The sequence below is a fragment of the Emys orbicularis genome, chromosome 3 (assembly GCF_028017835.1).
Source record: "Emys orbicularis isolate rEmyOrb1 chromosome 3, rEmyOrb1.hap1, whole genome shotgun sequence".
In the NCBI taxonomy this organism is placed as follows: Eukaryota; Metazoa; Chordata; order Testudines; family Emydidae; genus Emys; species Emys orbicularis.
The window spans coordinates 160,309,111-160,317,392 of record NC_088685.1 but is presented as its reverse complement, the minus strand read 5'-3'; the positions used below and the strand labels follow the sequence as shown (position 1 = coordinate 160,317,392).

The window sequence follows — 8,282 nt, the reverse complement described above, 5'->3', positions numbered from 1 at the left end:
GCTCATAAAGAACCTTTTAGTCATTCTCAAGTGGGGAGGAGAATGTTAAAAGAGAAGGAACCAGCAAAAATGGTGAACACTGAATTTCATTTAAAAAAAAAAAAATTAATTCTTTTATCCCAGGGACACACTTGGTAAAAAATACATAATGTGACTTCTCAGCATAACCTCCTTCTGAGCACATTGTAAATCATAGTCATCTATGTGGGTACCTCTCAAGCATGTGTTACTATACTAATTGCTCATCCTATTTTATGAATTAGTCTCAATTTTTCACTATTGTCAGCTACTTGGAGTGATCAACAGGACATGATATTCACACCTTTCAACTGCATCTATTACTCAGCTCCAGTATGTATATTAAGACCTGGAAAGAACAATGAGTTAAGGTTTCATTTTCTCAGAGCCAGGGCCGGCTCCAGGCACCAGCATAGCAAGCAGGTGCCTGGGGCGGCCAATGAAGAGGGGGGGGCGGCACGTCCGGCGGCAGGGTCGTCACTCCCTCTTGGAGCAAAGGACCTGTCGCCGAATTGCTGCCCTAGAATGAAGCGGCAGTAGAGCTGCCGCCGCTTGCTATAGCGGATTTTTTTTTTTTTTTTTTTTTTTTTTTAAGGCTGCTTGGGGGGAAGCTTTGCTGGATGTATTAGCCTTCAGGGGGGAGGAGGCAGCTGGGTCCCCTCCCGGGAGCTGCAGCCCGTCCCGGTTGTCGTCCCCCCCGAGATGATACAGCCCGGCTCAGGGGTCCCCTGCTCAGCATGCGCTGCACTGGGTCTGGCCTGTTGACTCCGAGTCCATGCTGCCCCTGAAGTGATGCTGCTGCCCCTGCTGCGGAGAGTGCTGCTGGGCTGCCCCCCACTGGGAGCCCCCCCCTTCTGGGATCCAGGGTCCCCCTGGCAGCGCCCCCTCCCCACGTCTCCCTGGGAGCCCCCTGGCATGCGGGGTCCCAGCGCCCCGGGAGCTCCAGCCACTCCCTTCCTTCCATGTGCAGCCCAGCCGGGCCTGAAGTTCTGCTCCTTGCCGTGGCGTGGGTCTGAACTGGGCGCCACCCGCAGTGGCGCTTTTACTGATGGGGCAGCTCGCCGGGTCTTCGGCGGCGGGACCTTCACTCACTTCGGGTGTTTTCGGCGGCACTGAAGCTTCATCGCTGAAATGCCGCCGAAGACCTGCAGAGCGAGTGAAGGTCCCGCCGCCGGAGACCCAGAGCGCTGCCCTGACAGTAAAAGCGCTGCAGCGGGTGGCGCATTTTTTTCCCCCCTGCTCCCCCTCTTTCCTCCACCTGGCTTAGGGTGACCAGACAGCAAGTGTGAAAAATCAGGACAGGCGGGGGGGGGGGGGGTAATAGGTGCCTATATAAGACAAAGCCCCAAATATCAGGACTGTCCCTATAAACTCGGGACATCTGGTCACCCTAACCTGGCTACGCCACTGATTTCAGCCCCATTAGTTCAATCACGTTCTCCTTGGTCTGGACCCTGGGCCCATACACCCACTTGTGGGTGTATTTCCCCCCATCAGCGTGACCAGTTCCAGATAGGTCATCCCCTGGGTCTTCTGTACACTCTGGAACCTTTTCCTATAAACCTTAGGGGTCAGCTCAAACTTGCGTAGCAGGGCTTGTTTGAACCGTTCATAGTCCCCTGCTTCCACCTCATCCATCTGGCTGAACATCTCTATGGCTTTGGGACCCAGTAAAGGGGGTGAGATGCCGAAGCCTGTCTGCAGGGTCAACCTGGTGCACATTGCAGGTCTTCTCAAAGGCAGTGAGGAAGGCATCTATATCATCCCCTTCCTTAAACTGAGGCAGCACTTTTATATCAGAGTTCCCTGTGGGCTTAGCCACCCTGGGCCCATCCCCACTCACCATGGTAGGGGTCTCTCTGCTTCTCAGTTCCACCGTCACTAGTTCATGTTACCTCTGTCTCTCACAGTCCTCCTGTTTCTTCTCACGGTCCTCCAGTTCTTTCAGTTTCAGTCCCATTTCCAACACCAACGTCTCCACTCCACCAACGGGGAACTTGGTCAGGAAGATCCCCTGCTGGTCGGGTAGGTGGATTCTGGGGCTGCCTGGCTGCTTTCAGCCCCTCCCACATCCCCATTTGGGTCGGTGGCTGGGATGACTCCTGGGGCTGCCTGGCTGCTCGCAGCCTCTCTCATGGCCCCAGCTGGCTCAGGAATCGGCTCCTTAGAGCGATCATTCTCTTCCAACTGGGCAATCAGCTGTGCCTTGGTGAATTTTCCAAGGCGCAGCCTCTCTCTGCACAGCTCTACAATGTCCTTCTTAAGGACATGGTTATAGGCACCAACTTCTCCTGGTGCCGGTGGGTGCTCAACCTTCACTCCCCCCCCCCCCCCAGCCTGCCCTGACTCCAGGGAAGGCCCTGCCCCTCTTGGACCTCTTCCCCAAATCCCCGGTCCTGCCTCTTCCCTGTCTCCTCCCCTGAACGTGCAGCGTTCCCGCTCCTCCCCCTTCCCTCCCACAGCTTGTTACGCTGCAGAACAGCTGTTTTGTAGCAGCAAGCGCTGGGAGGAGAAGCTCAGGGGAGGCAGCGGAGGCAGAGGTGAGCTGGGGGGGCAGGGCGTGGAGCTGCCAGTGGGTGCAGAGCACCCATCAATTTTTCCCCATGGGTGCTCCAGCCCCAGAGAACCCATGGAGTCGCCGCCTATGGGGGTTATATGAGTTCCTCGTTCTACCTTTCGGGCTAAAGGGGGCACCTGCCACCTTCCGCAAGGCCAGGGGCCAATGGCTGCATACAAACCAAAAATTGATGTGTATTAAGGGGTGCATGCAGTGTTGCTTAGTGGGGGGGGGGGAGGGAAGGGCACCAATCTAGCCTCTTCCAGCACAACCATCTACTACGCCAAATATCCAAATTGGCAGTTTTTTCTGGGGGGGGGGGGGGGGGGGAGTAACCTGGTAAAAAGTAGAATAGGAAAAGGTGGCAGACTTTACGTGTGGTCTGCTTGAATGGAAAGGGCTAATTTATCATTCAGTAACTCTTACTTTTAATATGGAATTGCTGTGAACTGGGACACTGATTCATCAATGTATTTAAGCGTGTTCCTAATTGGAGCACTAACATTAGTGGGATGGCTCACATACTTTGTTAGTCACGTGCATAAGTACTCTCTGGAATTGGGGGTTTAAGTCTGAACAATTACAGGTCGCTTTTTTTTTTTTTTTTAAGTTCAATAGGTATTCAAATCATTACTACTATAGGTTGCCATTTTATATAAATTTATAAGTAACAAGTACATAAATAGGAACAATAAATAAATAATAAACTGACAAATATCCTGTTACAAATATTGTAAAATGATCTGAAAATATTTTCAGAGTGCACAGATACTATCTATTCTAACAGCTTTTAAAATTCCACTCTCATTTTAAATCATGTATAAAATATTACTTGATTTTTTTGGTTAGTACTTCTAAAAATGTTGGTATTTAAGTTTCTAAACTTTTGTGAGTTTGTCCTATATTTGAAAACCCCATAATTCCACATGGATTCTCCTGCTAACACTGAGACTGAACTGCTTGTCTTTTATGAAATAATTGGTATCTCTTCACTTTCATCCTGGGAAACTATAGGTCCTTACCTCCTGGTCAGAGAGTCCCATTTTTCCATCACTGCAACCAAACATGTCTCCAGATGCCCAACTTGCTGATGAGTCTGTGTTAGAATATCTGAATGGAATTCTCACCTCAGGTAGTTTCGGAGAAATTTTTTTGCAAAAGCAGCATGAAATGTTGAAAGATTTGCTGGATTGCCACCTTGACACTCCTCTTCAGGGACACTCGAGGCTTGAAAACCCCTTGGGGCCACCTGAAATCTTTGTTCTGACACTAGAGGAAAAGTATGCACATTTTTTTTTCTTTGAAAGTTTTTTCCAGTTCATATTTGTTATACTGTGGTTAAGCTGCATGTTACATTTCAGAGATGAGATTTGATCAGAGAAGAGTTGATATTATGTGTTTGCTATATATTTCTGTGGTTCAACAATCTTTAAGGTCTAACCCACTCTTAAATTTTTTGTAACTTTCTTGCATCGATATCCTTTATTTTCCAATTTAAACTTTGTTGATTTACTCAGAGTTATCACCTAAATTGTAATATGGACACTTGGAATTTCATTATAGAGTGAGTGTATTGCATAATACAAGGTCAAGTATTATGGAGTCTTAGAAGTCACTGTGGGAAGGATCAGTAGAAAGAAGGGAATCCACTGCACGGTACAACTTCATCCTACTGTTTTAACCTCTGTAGTGGCTGCATCCTCAAATGGAATTAAATGAGATTTGGTTGAAACACAAAGGGAAAAATAAATTTTCCATTGTATTAATGTCAATACATTAAATGAAAATATATTTCTACACCTCATAATCTCACAAGTCTTATGCTCAGTAAAGTTCATATATTTTATAAACATCTTTAGGAAACTTCTCAAGCTGTGGTATATGATGAGGACAGATTAATAAATAGCAACCATGATCATAATAGAAACACACTACATATGTAGAAGTCAGTACTTTTGGGGATGGAGGGGAAGTATCATTATTTGATGACCAAGTACTGGTGAGGTGGCTAAGGATTCTAAATATATGTACTTTGTTGCATGGACTGCCAATTATGTGGTGTAGAACAGCACCTGATATGTGGGCGATTATGAAGAATTGCAAACCTAAATAACAGTAGAAACACAGAAAAATAGATCCATGTAATTGCAAATCCATTTCCAGCAGAGGACGGGAAGAGCCTGAAGCTGCTGCCATGGAAATCAATTGCTATTTGGCCATTGACCCTGTAGAAGAAAGATCAGGCCCAATATAAGCAATGTTATAAAATATCTATCTCTGGTCAGCTGTATAATTGACACTAATATTCATTTACTCTAAGGAAAAGACTTGTAATGTACCGTAGTTACTAAGCCTTCTAGTGACTTTGTCAATCAGTACAAACAGGGCCAGCTCTAGGCACCAGCGCTCCAAGCATGTGCTTGGGGCAGCACTTTCCAAGGGGCAGCACTCCGGCTCCTTTCTTCCCCCCCACCCCCCATTTGGAGCGCAGAAAGCCAGGAGCCAGCCCTGAGCGGAGGTGAGCTACGGCAGTGGGGGGCACGGGGAGGGCTGCAGGAAGTAACCCTGGGGGGGCAGAGGAACCGCCCCCCACCACCGCTCCGCCTGCTCCCCTGAGCGCGCCACCACTGCTCTGCTTCTCCCCCCTCCCTCCCAGGCTTGCCACGTGAATCAGCTGTTTTGCGGCAAGCCTGGGAGGGAGGGGGGAGAAGCGGAGCAGCGGTGGTGGCGCGCTCAGGGAAGCAGACGGAGCGGAGGGGAGCTGCGGCGGTGGGGGGCACGGGGAGGGCCGCAGGAAGTAATCCGGGGGGGCAGAGGAACCGTTCCTCCCCCCCCCACACCCTGCTCACCTCTGCCTCCTTCCCCTTCTCCACAGAAGCTTGCCTGGGAGGGAGGGGTAGGAGGGTAAATGTGGCATGCCTGGGGGAGGAGGCGGGGCCGGGGATTTGGGGAAGGGGTTGGAATGGGGCGGAGTTGGGGCGGGGCCAGGGGATGTGGGAAAAATTTTTGCTTGGGGCAGCAAAAAACTTGGAGCTGGCCCGGAGTACAAAACAGCTGGGTATTTCCACGCAAATGATTTCCCAGGCACACAGGCTGTATTGCTCTCAAACATGCCGCCAGCTGCTGAATTGACTGGTTAAAGTCCACTTTGGAACCTGACTATGGAAGTCCTATCCCAGGCACTTTGGGTGAGGTTTTTGCTAAAGATGTTGAAGATCTCTTGAAGGATCTTTTGGATTGCCACCTTGGCATTCTCCTTTTGGGACACTGGGAGTTGGGCAACATCCTGGGTGGGCTTGAAAGCTGCCCTTTCATTTATGCATTGAGGGGAAATTTCTGCTCATTTTCTTCAGAAGCTCCAAGCTCTGTTCATTTTGTTCTGCTGGAAGTGAAGCATGGTACAGAGCGGAGATGAGATTACAGTGGAGAAAAAGCAGTACGAGGCAAACATGCAGCAAACACCTGGTGGTCATGATGATGTCTGTACAGTCCTTTTCTTTGTGTGGAATCTGGAGACTGGAGTTTGTTGAGGGTCCTATGTAGATTGTTGTGTCTTTCCTTTATATCTCTGAATTTGTGTTTAGTTGGAGAATGTTTCTTTGATCACTTTCTATTTACAAGATTTTCCTCCTTGGTGGTTTCATAGTTTCTTTCTGTTTTTCTTGCTATTTTCTAGTTCTTTTTACCACGTTTCCTTCTTTTTTTGGTGAAAGTGACCACCCATGGCAATACACAACCCTGTTAACTCATGTTGGATCCACATACCTACAGGCGTTTTATCATACATTAATTTCTATAATTTAAGAAGGTCATCCACAATTCCAAAGTGGTACGAAAAAGACTTCCAATTTGTCAGACAGTACACTTCCCATTCATAGCCTCCTTCATTTGAGAGACAGAAACAGTTTAGGAATATTTAAAGTTTGCTAGGCATGGAGGAAGTAGATGTGGGAGGAAAGGGTTAGGCTTCCCAAAAATATTGGCAAATCTCCACTTTAACCATTTCCTCTGATTTAGAAGGCACACTTAAAATCTAGACAGCACAAACCATCGGTATCTTCCTTCTGTGAAACGGTAAGAGGGAGTGCTCTGAGCAGGGCTGGCTCTAGCATTTTTGCCGCTCCCCCCCCCCCCCCCCCCCACAGCTACGCTACTGGCTGAAGTGACTACATGAACTCTGTCCCCCTGACCTGAGGATGTGGTTCGTGGACAAGAGGCTGAAGGACCTGCGCCACGCAGGGCTGCTGGCCGACCAGTTTATAGACAGCAGGTCGGGATATGGAATGGAATCCCAGGGGGACAGGCCCACATCAGTGGGGGGGGAGGGTCAACCAGGGGCTTCCCTGAAGGGAGTCTCAGATAAATCCCTCCCAAGAGGCACAGCCAATACCAGAGCTGACTGACCGGCCCCAGGGGACCAACGGGACCTGAGGTGTAATTACTGTGGGCAGAGGGGCCACAGATGGGCCCAGTGCCAAAAGCTCAGGGACAGGATGAGCCAACTGAGCCCTCAAAGGGTTAACTGGGTGGGAGCCCAGCCGGGGGAGGGGCTGGCTCCCCAGGCAGGAGGGGCTGGCAGTTTAGCAATGGCTCAAGTGGGAGGAGTCTCCCAGGCCAGCTCCTCGGGGAGGCTTGATGCTCTGGATTCAAAGTTCTCAGTCTACAGGGTGGGTGTGGGGTGGCCCCTGAGGAGCGAGTCCCTCATTCCCCTGGAGGTGGATGGGAAGCAGGTCACTGGGAACTGGGACACGGACACTGAAGTGACGCTGGCCCAGCCCGAGGTGGCGGCCCCAAACCGGGTGGTGCCCAACACCTACCTAACCCTGACCGGTGTGTGCGGGCCCCCATTTAAGATACCCATTCCAAGGGTACATCTGAAATGGGGGGCCAAAGAAGGGCCCAAAGATGTGGGGGTGCACCATCAGTTGCCAACTGAGGTGCTCATGGAGGGTGACCTGGCGGATTGGCTGGGCAGCCCCTGGAGCACCCTAGTCATCACCTGTAGCCAGAGCCAATGAAGGGCACTCTGCACTGACACCGGGGGTGATGCCTTGCTGGGGGTGCAGGTCCCTAACCTGGCAGGAAAGGAGTCACTAGGGACAGGATTTGGTGCGGCTGCAGCCTCGGATCCAGCCACTGAGAGGGAGCAGGTCCCCATCCCTTCCCCAGCTGCTGAATTCCAGGCCGAGCTGCAGAAGGATTCCCTCCTTAGAGAAGCTAAGGGAACTTGCTGGCCACAGCACGGCGAAACCCCTGGGGGAAGGCTGCTGGGAAAGATTTCTGTGGGAAAAGGGATTCCTGTACCAAGAATGGGCGCCCCAAGGGGAAGTGGAACCATGGGGGATCAGGAGACAGCTACTGGTCCCCCAGAAGTACCACCGCAGACTATTGTACCTGGCCCATCATGTTCCTCTCTTGGGACACCAGGGAATCCAGTGCACCAGGCAGAGGCTGCTACAGAACTTTTACTGGCCCGGGATCTTTGATGCCATCCACAGTACTGCAGGTCCTGCGACCCCTGCCAGAGGGTGGGGAAGGCCCAGGACAAGGGGAAAGCAGCTTTGAGGCCCCTGCCCATCATAGAGAAGCCTTTCCAGAAGGTGGCCGTGGACATAGTGGGACCCCTCAGCAAGGCAACTTGGATGGGGGGGAAGGAAACAAGGGAACCCCCCCCCCCCCACACACACACACACATTCTGGTGGAGGT

The 8,282-nt window shown here is 50.7% G+C and overlaps 1 pseudogene; it reads right to left on the bottom strand.

Annotated features, from left to right (window-relative positions):
* Window positions 1–4,885: 4,885 nt before the first annotated feature.
* Window positions 4,886–6,048, bottom strand: LOC135876286 (interferon beta-like; annotated as a pseudogene).
* Window positions 6,049–8,282: the final 2,234 nt, after the last annotated feature.